The 12,402-nt window shown below is 35.1% G+C and overlaps 1 protein-coding gene across 5 annotated transcripts in view; it reads left to right on the top strand.

Annotated features, from left to right (window-relative positions):
- Window positions 1–12,402, top strand: part of NIPBL (NIPBL cohesin loading factor) — a 204,388-nt gene that overhangs the window by 37,866 nt on the left and 154,120 nt on the right. The window contains exons 2-3 of one of the 5 annotated variants that reach the window (XM_053657315.1): window positions 4,464–4,574; window positions 5,178–5,223. The exons of 3 other annotated variants lie outside the window; for them this stretch is intronic. The gene's annotated coding sequence lies outside the window, so the exon portion shown is untranslated. The remainder of the gene's footprint in view (window positions 1–4,463; window positions 4,575–5,177; window positions 5,224–12,402) is intronic. One more of the 5 variants, XM_053657314.1, reaches the window with a different exon arrangement.

Below are 12,402 nucleotides of genomic sequence, written 5' to 3'. Positions count from 1 at the left end.
AGTTTGACATTTCTCAGAGATATACATTCTAATGTATTTCTGAACAAATAGCCAATGTTTTGTTTGTTTTAAATATATTTAGAATGTCTACATAGATTAATTAAACTTATATAAATAGCCTTTAGTACAATTTATATGTATGAGTTGTAGCTTGAAATTAATTTTTAATATTAACATTTTAGAACTACAGGAATAGAAAACTTCATTTGGAATAATTCATCTTAGGATGTTTGTTCTAAATCTATTATAGGCAAAATCAGTTAACTAAACTCCTTACTTGACTTGGTCCCTTTTCCAGCTCTTTCTACATACTGCTCTTTATCAATTAGATAAATTATAGGCCACAGCTCTTATCAGATGAGTTCTGAGTATAGGTACAATATAGTCTTTTTGCCCCAGTAATTCTTGATGGCAGTTTTATTTGAAAAATAATACCTTATGAAAAAACACTGAAGCTCTATTATAACTTTAGAATCAAAGAAAGAGAATTAACATTTTAATGTTAAGAATGCATAAAGGTTTACAAGCTTGAGTTTATTAGCTCTGTTCTTTAACTTTGTTCAGTTATAGTCCAAAGATGATTTAAAAAAATAGCCACTTCTAGCATCTCTCTTAAGTGGTTTCTGACCCTTGTTTTGACACACAAAGAATGATATAAAACTTAGCACATAGTAGTATGTGGTAACACATGCCTAAGGATCTCCAGAGCTGCCTTTATTTTTTGCAGAAGTAAGGCTATACTGAACACAACAGAAATTCTTTGCATTTGTATCAGATTCCCTAAGGATCCATCTGTTAGCTTATAAGTCAGTGAAATCATATTTCATCATTTATTATTGTGAGCACACAGAATAAAAGGCAATGCATCTGGTATCCATTTCTTTATATCACTATCTCCAGTGGAAAAATATATGTGGAATATATGCACTCAGTTGTTGCGAGTAAATTGTCACTGTCATTTCATTTGTGGTAATTTTCCTCCCCCCCCCCCAAACCATCTATTTCCTGAAGAAAAGAAAGGTTAGTGAGATATCTTTTCTAAATACACTTTATACAAATTTGAAGCATCCAACAAAACGTAGGTAATTGCTTTCTGGAAGTTTCCTTCTTTATTACAAGTTCATTTAGATGTTTGGATTTGTTTTTCTGATAAGTTAGGAGATAGCCTGTGTTTTGTTTCTTTTTAAAAAACAAATTTTATTTATTGATTTGAGAGACAAACACATTGATTTCTTTTTTTTAAACAATTTTAATATTTTATTTATTTATTTTTTTGAGAGAGGGGAAGGGAAGGAGAAAGAGTGGGAGAGAAATATCAATGTATGGTTGCCTCTCATGTGCTCCCTGCTGGGAACTGGCCTGCATGTGCCCTGACTGGCAATCGAACCGCGATACTCTGGTTCACAGGCCCGCGCTCAGTCCACTGAGCTACGCCAGCCAGGGCCCAAACACATTGATTTCTTGTTTCACTTAACTTATCTATGCATTCACTGGTTGATCTTGCCCTGACCAGGGATCTAATCTGCAAGCTTAGTGTATCCGGATGACACTGAAATCCAACTGTCCTGCTGTGCTAAAGCATGACCTGTGTTTTCAAAATTATTTACTAAATTATTGCTTTAGTTAGAAAGAAACTGATAGCTTTCTCTGAAACTTTCAAAAATACAAGTAAACACCTGGCCAAAGTAAAGCCATTCACTTTTGTATTGGAAATGCCAGGGTATTTATTTAATGCCAGTGTTTTTCACTAAAAGCCCTAAAAATTGTGATCACAGTTGCATTTCGCAATGGGTAAAGTAAAAATAAGAAAGCTATAACTTCAGAATAAAGTACCACATTCATATACTTATATCTTGCATTATCTTTATTTCTCTTGTTTTACCATGTGCTTTTATAAACTTTATTTTTATCCTTATTTGAAAAGTATGTTTTTGAATATACCCAGTGATGGAAAGTTTACAGTACTTACTGCAATAGAAAAGGAGCTTTTGATTTAGTAGGCAGAGTTGTTATGTGTCAAGTACATGCCTGGGAAACTAGATATTTTTATTTGAAATACATTTGTTTACATAGCAGAGCATCCTCAACTGTATTTCTAACATAGGTGTGGATCCATATATGTGATGAAAAAAACCTCTGATGACATTGACACAGATTTTAGTTCATCCAAATGTTCACAGGAATAGAATTTTCGAGTACCACACGAAAAGGTATAGCCATCAACACTGGACTCAATACTTATTTTATCCAAATGCAGACCTTAACGTACCTACCTTGGATATTTCTCAAAATTATTTTATAAATTCTGTTGTTAGGTATTCCAGTTTATCTTATGAATTCTAAAATATATTGTGACAGGGAGTTCATATAGTATTGTGGTAAATGACTCGGATCCTGAAGCCAGCTTTCCTGGGTTTGAATCCCAACTCTGCCACTTACTAATCGTGAAATTCCTGGGGTAAAGTGGATTGTTGAAACTCACTGAAGTTTGTTTTATGCATTTAATGTTAGTACCTTTACAGATATTTTTTTCAATATAACTATTGTACATTATACCCCTGACTTCATAGGTAAAAAGAAGTTTGAAAAAAGAAAGAAAAGGTTTCTCAAGTGGCACAAATGCAAATGTTTTCAAAGACTAAGGAAAAGCATAACTCGATGGCAATTTATAAGCATTCTATCAATTTTTCCAAGCATTTCAACAAATAACCATTTTAAAGAAAAACAATAATACACAGATGATACTCAGATATGGTGAAATCATACAAGTAGACCTTGAATGAGTAGTGAGCAAATTGTTTTAAGATAACATGTAACTCAGCTTTTCAGACTTGATTGTGTAAGTTTAGAGTTACTGTTATAATTTTTTATTAGGTTGAACTTAGGAATCTGTGTTGACTGATATTCTTTTTTCTGATAAGATACATTAATGTAGAATAGGAAACAATGTTCTCAAGTGGTAATTACAAGACTATTTCATATCTGTTCTGAAAAATGGACACAGCATAACAATTGTGTGCCACAAAGCATTTCAGTCAATGACAGACCAGATATATGATGCTGGTTTACCATATAGGCTAGGTATGTAGTAGGCTACACCATCTAGGTGTATGTTAAGTACACTCTGTGATGTTCACATAACAATGAAAGCATCTAATGACACATTTCTCAGAACACAGCCCCTGTCATTACATGATACCTGACTGACTTACATGTTCTTTGCTATGAGTAGCTATTTATTCACTGTCATCTTTAATCAGTGACTGGGGCTTTGCATCTCTTTTTGTTTTCTTATACTTTTTTCCTCAGACTGAGTTTATGCTCTCATTTTAAAGTACTTTGACTAGATTTTATAGTACCTTTGGGAAAAGTTTCAATCATAGTGTTTAATAATGTTTAACCATAATGTTATAATCAAACTTTGAAGATGTTTAAGCCATACCTAGACTCAAATAGAGGTCAGTAGTCTCCAAAGTCTTCTGTAAATGCTTCTATAGTCACTTTGCTCTCCACTCATTTTTTTTGCTTTGCTGCAGTTATCTTTTGCTCTTCCTATTTTGATCCTGCCATTTAGGGTCTGTAAATTATATTTTATCATGAGTCAGGTTTAACTCATCTTTAAAAACACTCAGGTTCTTATTCATTCCTTAACATCAAATAATGTACTTGAATTCTCTTAGCTGATTTTTAGTGACTTCCTACCCCCTCACACCTACCAAAAGAAACTCATTTCCATAAGTATATATTGCTTCTGGTTTGAATACTATTTTGAAAATGGAGTAAGATATGTAAAAATCTAGGTTAAACATCTTAAAACTAACAAAATTATCATTTAAACATAATAGCCTGATGATATTAATTCTGTTACACTGGTCCCACCAAAGCAAGTAAGAAAAGATAGTTCACTTGGAACTGTCTTGTAATACTGTGCCTGCCTTCTTCCTTACCATTCCATGAAAATCTTCATTCTTCTACTGGGGATCATTTTCTTTGTGTTTTTCCCACAGAAGAATAAAAGTGATGATTTAGGACTTGGGATAAATCCATATTGTCACTTTTCCAATATTGCAGTCTAACAAAAAATGTAGCCAGGATTTGTTTGCTTCAGTTAGGTGAAGGGCAGCTAGTTTACCACTCAGTTCAATCCTGTAGTTTATAAAGATATTTTAATAAAAATTCCAGGTTTCCAAAATGAATGTGACCAGTACAGAATTAATTAATGCTTAAATACTTTTTGTTTAATTTTATATCATTTTGATAAATTGTATTTAATACAAGGAAACAAATGATTCATGTTCTGTTGTCGAAATACAATGTTTTCCTCAATATGGTTCTTTAAACACAGGGTGGGACAAAAGTATGTTTACAGTTGTGAGTACATAAAACACAGTTTATTCCTGTATTATTTCTTTATTTAAATTTTTTTTATCTTCACCCGAGGACATTTTTTTCATTGTCTTTAGAGAGAGAGGAAGGGAGAGAGGAAGGGAGAGAGAGAAACATCGATGCGAGAGAGAAGCATCATTTGGTTGCCTCCTGTATGTGCCTGGACCAGGATCAAACCCATAACCTAGGTATGTGTCCTGAATGGGAATTGAACTTGCAGCCTTTCAGTTACCAGATGATGCTCCAACCCACCGAGTCATACCGGTGAGGGCATATTGTTATTTATTAATTATTGTATTATTTTCCATATAAACAACTGTAAATGTACTTTTACACCCCACCTTATATATAACCAGTTTCTATTACTGTCCATTTTTTACTTTCTTGTTTTTTATGTAATGACCTTGGATTTTGTGCCTATTTCTGAGAAATTGGGTCTTTATTTTAATTTCTGTACCCTCGTCTCTTACCCTAAGCTTATGTCTTAGTTTGACTTTTGAATAGAGAAAATCATGCTAGTCACAGTACAAGTGATAAATCTCATTTTGAGGTTACCCAATTTCAGAGAATATTTGTAGAAATTTTTGAATCCACAAGAGCTACATATGAAACAAAACTCGAGTTTGATTTTTCCTTTGGCCATTAATGAATAGTATACTTTTAACCTAGAATGAACTGTTGGAAATACCAAGTACACTTCTGGTTTCTCTGAATTCACCCTGGCTTTTTGACTATATGGTATTTGAGATTGCTGTACAGTAATATAAAACCTATATTTGGTTTTATTTCAGAAATTCTTGGATTTGGCTTTCCTACTCATTTTATGAAGTTGGGAAGGTAACAGCTTCTCTGAGGTTGATTTTATCCACATATATCACTTAATTTATATGATAGAATTGTTATGCCTAAACTTGATCATTTATGTACGATGGTAATTTTGTTGAGGATAAATAAAACATAAAAATGCAAACCCCTGGAAATTTGTTTACCTTTTCTTACCTTACTTTCATAACGGGAATTTTAACGTGTGAGTGATAATAAGACAGGCAATATGTTTGTAGATTTGGACTACAGTTTTCTTTTCCACTACCTGTAAGTTCTTTGGGGTACTTTCTATTAATATCACTACATACAGTTGTAGAAAAATACATTTTAAAAGAAAGATCTGTTATAACTGAAACAATTAAAGCTTGCTTTTGAGGGCCAGTGATGCTATTATCTGAGGTAGAAATTTTAGTTCCCTTCATGAGTAAGTTGGGATATTTTCTTTCCTGATACCACTTAATTTTGTAACTAGGGTTATGTTTAATTTTTTGCTGGTAAATAGTTATTAAAAACTGCTTATCAAGATTGATTTCAGAAACTTAAAAATATCTCACTTTGATATTTTTTGTTACTTGAAACCTACAGTAATTTGATTACATTACTTTACAGTTTGAATATTCTGAGAAATACTCTTGCAAAATTTCATACATAGGAGAAGCTTTTCGTTACTTACAACTTAGTATTTAGTCTTAATCTTAGATACCAACTGTTTGACTTGAACACAAGCCTAAGGGGATCTATATTAAGTGATAAGACCCAGTTAAGACCAGTGGGTAGGTGTGAGTATTCACTACTGTTTGTAAAAACTTTGAGTATAGTATTATATAACACTTACAGATTGAGTCCTGCCAGTTTTTAGTCTTACAATGTGTAGGGTAAGATTCAGTTTTGAGTGTTTTAGTGATGATTAATTTTTATTCTAGAAATTCCTAATGAAGGTGATTAAGAATTATGTTTCTGAGTTCCAAGTTAGTTGTCTGCATTCTACTAATTGTCCTATAGGTGGCATTGTTATATTTGTAAGTTCATATTGTTTCATAGATTATCAGCATTATAGAATTTATTTTTTAATTGTGTTCAGACAATAGGTGTAGTGGTTATGAGCATTGATTTTAGATTTCAGTTCATATCCCTACTCTGTCCCTTGTGAGCTGTGTGAATTTAGGGAATTTTGCTTAATTAATTAATTAATGTATTATTGTTTTTCAAGTACAGTTGTCTGCATTTTCCCCCTACCACTCCCCACCCACCCACCCCCAGCCATCCCCACCTCCTTCCTCTGATTCCACCCTCCCTTGGTTTTGTCAGTTTTGTCCATGTGTCTTTTATAGGAACAACCGTTTCTGAAATCCCTTCCCTCCTTTCCCCCCATTAGCCCCTCCTGCCCCCCCTCTGGTTACTGTCAGATTGTTCTTGTTCTTAATTTCATTGTCTCTGGTTATATGTTGCTTGCTTGTTTGTTTTGTTGATTAGGTTCCATTTAAAGGTGAGATCATATGGTATTTGTCCCTCACTGCCTGGCTTATTCCACTTAGCATAATGCTCTCTAGTTCCATCATACTGTCCATGCTGCCCATGCTGCCCATGCTGTCACCTCTTTAAAAGAAGTTCAGTTCTACAGTAGTCTGGGAGCTGGTTAGGACAGGGACACCGTTGTCTTGTATACAGTTGTATATACAATGTCTGGCACATAGTAGGTACTCAATAAATTTGAAACTAAACTTACTGGAGTAATATTGGTTAGTAACATAAATTTCAGGTGTGCAACATTATAAAACAAATGTTTATAATATAACAACATCTGTGCACTCTATTGTTTGCTCACATCCAAATCAAATTTTTGATGAATGAATAATACCTGTATTGCAAGATTGCTAAGAAAATTAAATGGTAACATGAATATAAAGCAGCTAGTAACGTGCATAGCAGGCATTAGCTACTGCTATTATCAACAATAACAGAAAATCCCCAGTCCAGCTAATAGATTTTTGCCCTTGACTCTCATCTCTCATATTCCCTTTCAAGGTTTTCATTTCCCATCCCCACCCCAGATGTTTGCATTTTGGTTCAGTTTTCTGTGATATTTCCTGGGCCCTCTGCCAAAGGCCTTTTCCTTTGACTGCTTACCTCCAGTATATCGATCGGTATCTTTGTTAATATCATCAGGTTAAGAGACAATAATTGCATTTTTTACAGGGAAATATTTTACAATGTTATTAAGCAGTTATGTTGATGTCTCTCTGGCAAGAATCTAGTAAAGACTAAAATTTGTGTAAACTAGCAAATTCCTGGCATCTAGGAAGCATCTAATAAATGGTGCTATATATCAGCAGTACTGATATTAACATTTTAAAACATCCTCTTTTCTACTGTATAAATGGTGCATCTCAAACCTGTTAATGTTTGTTTATTGAAGTCTCCTATGTTGATTTCATATACATTATTTCATTTCATCTTTAAAATAACTGTCAGGTACTATTATCCTCACTTTGTATTTGCAGAAACCTGCAAGCCTTTAAAGAGGCTAAGTAAATAACCTAAAGTCATTCACTAGCAAGTGATAGAATTGAAACCTGTGTTTTTGCCAGTATTCCATGTTGTTTGAATGTTATTTCTGCTTGAGGCTGAGCTAAGAGAAAGTATATAACTTTTGTATCTTGTTGTCTGTTCATTTTTCCATCTTTCACTCAAATTTCCTGCTTTTTTTTCTTCTGTTCATATAGAACAGAAACACAGTATTTCATACTCTCTCTCCAACTTCTGATCATAAATTTGTTTTAATCTCCAGCTTTGCTCACTTTGGTAGGTAACATTTATGAATATCTTCTCATTCTCATAACCATTCCTAAATCCAGTTCATTGATGATTTAGTTACTTCAGTTAGCTTCCTCATCCTCTTGACCTTAACCTGAGTTTAGCCTTAAAAGTGCTTCTGTCAGTTTATGTCTTTCTTATGGTAGCAACGTACATACCTGGGAATTACAGTAGGTGTTCAGTACTAATTATAAATGAATGTGACAATAATTACAGCATTTTATGTTAGTTACACTTTAGAGAAAATAAATTTTGTTGCCTTGTAACTTTATCATTTTATTGCCATAAGTCGTGTATATTATTTTTCTGCCCTTTTCTCATAGTAACAGTAATTATTTTAAAGCTGTCCTTACTAAACTTCTATCCACAACTGATGGCCCATACTGCGCCAGGTGTTCTGCATATGTTATCTGTAAAACTAAGGGACCATACAAAGTTGTAGAAACTAGCTCCATTTTGCAGATAAAGATAAGGACCTAAAATGAGCTAAATGACATGCATAATTAATATGCGTATTGTGTTTCTATTCTTTGGTCTCTGTCCCTTCCCATTCACCAGTGTAATGTCATTTTTAAAAAATATATATTTTATTGATTATGCCATTACAGTTGTCCCATTTCCCCCCTTCATTTCCCTCCACCCTGCACATCCCCTCCCCCATCATTCCCGCCCTTTTGTTTATGTCCACGTGTCTCAAGTTCTTTAGATTCTATATTTCCCCTACTATTCTTGCCCCCTCCCCCTATCTATTTTCCACCTACTATCTATGCTACTTACTTTCTGTACCTTCTCCCCCCTTCTTCTCCTTGCACTCCCCTGTTGCTAACCCTCCATGTGATCTTCATTTCTGTAGTTCCACTCCTGATCTAGCTGTCCTCTTTGCTTTTGTTTTAGGTGTGGTTGTTAATAACTGTGAGTTTGCTGTCCTTTCACTGTTCATATTTTTTATCTTCTTTTCCTTAGGTAAGTCCCTCTAACATTTCATATAATAAGGGCTTGGTGATGATGAACTCCTTGAATTTGATCTTATCTGAGAAGCACTTTATCTGCCCTTCCATTCTAAATGAAAGCTTTGCTGGATAGAGCAATCTTGGATGTAGGTCCTTGCCTTTCATGACTTGGAATACTTCTTTCCAGCCCCTCCTTTCCTGTAAGGTCTCTTTTGAGAAATCAGCTGACATTCTGATGGGGACTCCTTTGTAGGTGACTGTCCCCTTATCTCTTGCTGCTTCTAGGATTCTCTCCTTCATTTTTATCTTGGCTAATGTAATTATGATGTACCTTGGTGTGTTCTGTCTTGGGTCCAACTTCTTTGGGACTCTCTGAGCTTCCTGGTTTTCCTGAAAGTCTATTTCCTTTGCCAGATTGGGGAAGTTCTCCTTTATTATTTGTTCAAATAAGTTTTCCACTCGTGGCTGTTCCTCTTCCCCTTCTGGTACCCCTATAATTCAGATGTTGGAATGTTTTAAAGATGTCCTGGAGGTTCCTAAGCCTCTCCTCATTTTTTTGAATTCTTGTTTCTTCATTCTTTTCTGTTTGGTCATTTTTCTCTTCCTTCTGGTCCACTCCCTTGATTTCAGTCCCAGTCTCCTTTCCATCACTATTGGTTTCCTGTACATTTCCCTTCATTTCACTTAGTTTAGCCTTCATTTGTTCCTCTAATTTGTGACTAAAATCAACCAGTTCTGTGAGCATCCTGATCACCAGTGTTTTGAATCGTGCATCTGAAAGGTTGGCTATCTCTTGGTCGCTTAAATTTATTGGCTCTGGGGCTCTGAGCTGTTCTTGAGCCAGAACGTTTTGGTTTGTTCCCACCTGTTACGTATGAGGGGAGGAGCCTTAGGTATTCACAAGGGTGAGGTCACTGGGTTGTGATGCTGTATGTGGGGGTGGGGTCAAAGAGGGGCAATGGTGGTCCCCTCTGCTGCTTCTCTACACTGGGGCCTGCGTGGTCTGTCTCACTGCTCGCTCCTTCGCTGGTTTATCTGCACGCAAATGTGTGACCACGGTCAGCCAGCCGCTCCAAGCCCTCACTGGTTCTGCCCTTTGCAACCCCATGCCTGGGATCCGCCAACCACCTCCCATGCCTGGATCAGTCCAGCAGAGTTTTCCTGTGCAACCCCGCTCCACCAGTTGCTGGCTCTGCCCCTCTTACCAGTCTGACTGAAGGATTCATTGTTGTTGGACTTCTGCGTAGTTCAATTTTCTGTGTTTTGGTTGTGTTTTTGTTACTAAAACTTTGTTGTCTTTAAACTTGGTTATGCAAGGCGGTATAGTGTTTCCACCTATGCCTCCATCTTGGCTGGATGTCATAATGTCATTTTTAATTCCTATATTTATTTGGTTGTTAAATCAAGCAATCTCTTAAAGGCTCTTTTATAGAGCACAACAAAATTGAGATGAAGATACAAAGACATGTCATATACCCCTGGTCCCCACACGTGTATAGTCTCTCTTAAAATCATTCACCAGAATGTTATATTTTTTTATTGGGGGTGAACCTATATAGACACATCATAATCACTCAGAGTACCTAATTTAATTTAACTAGGGTTTACTCATGCTGTTGTGCATTCTGTGGGTTTAGATAAATGTATGATAACATATATACTTTATTATTATACCATACAGAGTATTTTCACTGCTCTGAAAGTTTTCTGTGCTCTGACCATTCATTTCTCCTCCCTCTCCCCACCCCTGCCTGGCAACCACTGATCTTTGTATTTACTCCATAATTTTGTCTTTTACAGAGTATCTTGTATTTGTAATCATATTGTATGAAGCCTCTTCAGATTGACTTGTTTCACTTAGTAACATACATTTAAGATTTCTCCTTGTCTTTTCGTGGCTTAATAGCTTCTTTCTTTTTAGTGCCAAATAATATTTTGTTGTCTGGTTACATCACATTTTACCTCTTCACCCATGGAAGGACATCTTGGTTGCTTTCCATTTTTGGCAATTATGAATAAAGTTGCTATCAACATCCACGTTCAGGGTTTTTGTGTTGGCATAAGTTTCCAACTTTTTGAGGTAAATACCAAGGAGTGTGATTGCTGAATAGTATCTTAAGAGTATGTTTAGTTTTATAAGAAACCACCAAACTGTCTTCCTTTAAAATGTCTGTACTATTTTGCATTCCTACCAGCAGTGAATAAGAGTTCCTTTTGTTTCACATCCTCACCAACATTTGATGTTTTTAGTGTCCTGGATTTTGGTCATTTTATTAGGTATTATGTGTCAAGTAAAGTTTAGAAACCAGTTGGTCTCTGTCACTTGGATTCTGAATTTTTTTATTTCAATATTCTTTTTCTTTTCTTATTTGTATATCACTCCCTTTCTTCCCAGGGCAGTACTGCTATTTCCTCTTAATTACATATAAATTGTTTGTTTTCTAGATGGATTCTGAATTTTTTTATTTCAATATTCTTTTTCTTTTCTTATTTGTATATCACTCCCTTCCTTTCTTCCCAGGGCAGTACTGCTATTTCCTCTTAATTACATATAAATTGTTTGTTTTCTAGATGGAAAGAAGTCATCATGTCTTTATGCTTCAATTCACTAGCTATTTTAAATGTTTAGTGAGAAGTTGCCTGTTATAATTTATAAACTGTTCAGAGTATGAGATTTTCACAGAATGAAATTATGATCCAAAAACCTTAAAATAGTTCTATTACATATTGGAACTGGCTGTCATAATCACAGAAAGATAAAGTAGTTATCTTATAAAATAGTTATCATATACAGTAGTTATCATATAAAGTAGTTATATGTTGTCATTTAAGTTATAAGGAATAAAATGGGACATAGGATTAAAATAGATAGATTTGATTTCCAGAAGAAAAGGAAAAGAAAATATAAGTAATATTAAATCTGAAATGAAAACTTCCTTGTTGCCAATTTAATACAATATGTTCTGAATGTTCTAGTTATTTGTTGTTGTGGAACAGCCTAACCCACAACTTACTGTGATTTAAATTTACAACCATTTTCTTATGTCTCTTGATTTTGTGGGTAAGGAATTTCAGGTAGGACTCAGCTTTGTTTATTTCGTGTTGATGGAGATTGCTTGGAGGTGGTAAGCTAGCCAGTCTCTATGGTGTACGATTGCTTCACCCAGTGAGTGTCAGCCACCTTAGTGGAGATGGCCAGAAGGCTGGGCTCAGCTGGGACATCAACCAGAGCAAAGAATCACAGAACGCAAACTCACCACCATGGCTCTTTCATGGTAGTCTGACATTTGACATGGTGGATCAGTGCTCCTGGAGAATGCAATAATATGTTGAGTGAAAGCTGCAAAGGTTTCTTATGACTTAGGCTTGGGAATCCAGTTCATCTCTGCCAAGTTTTATTTGACATGAAAGTCACTGAGGTCAGCCC

Source organism: Artibeus jamaicensis, unplaced genomic scaffold, assembly GCF_021234435.1.
Source record: "Artibeus jamaicensis isolate MK-2021 breed Jamaican fruit bat unplaced genomic scaffold, CSHL_Jam_final scaffold_369, whole genome shotgun sequence".
Taxonomy (NCBI): domain Eukaryota; kingdom Metazoa; phylum Chordata; class Mammalia; order Chiroptera; family Phyllostomidae; genus Artibeus; species Artibeus jamaicensis.
The sequence above is the reverse complement of the archived record's forward strand: the minus strand, read 5'-3'. Positions and strand labels throughout refer to the sequence as shown.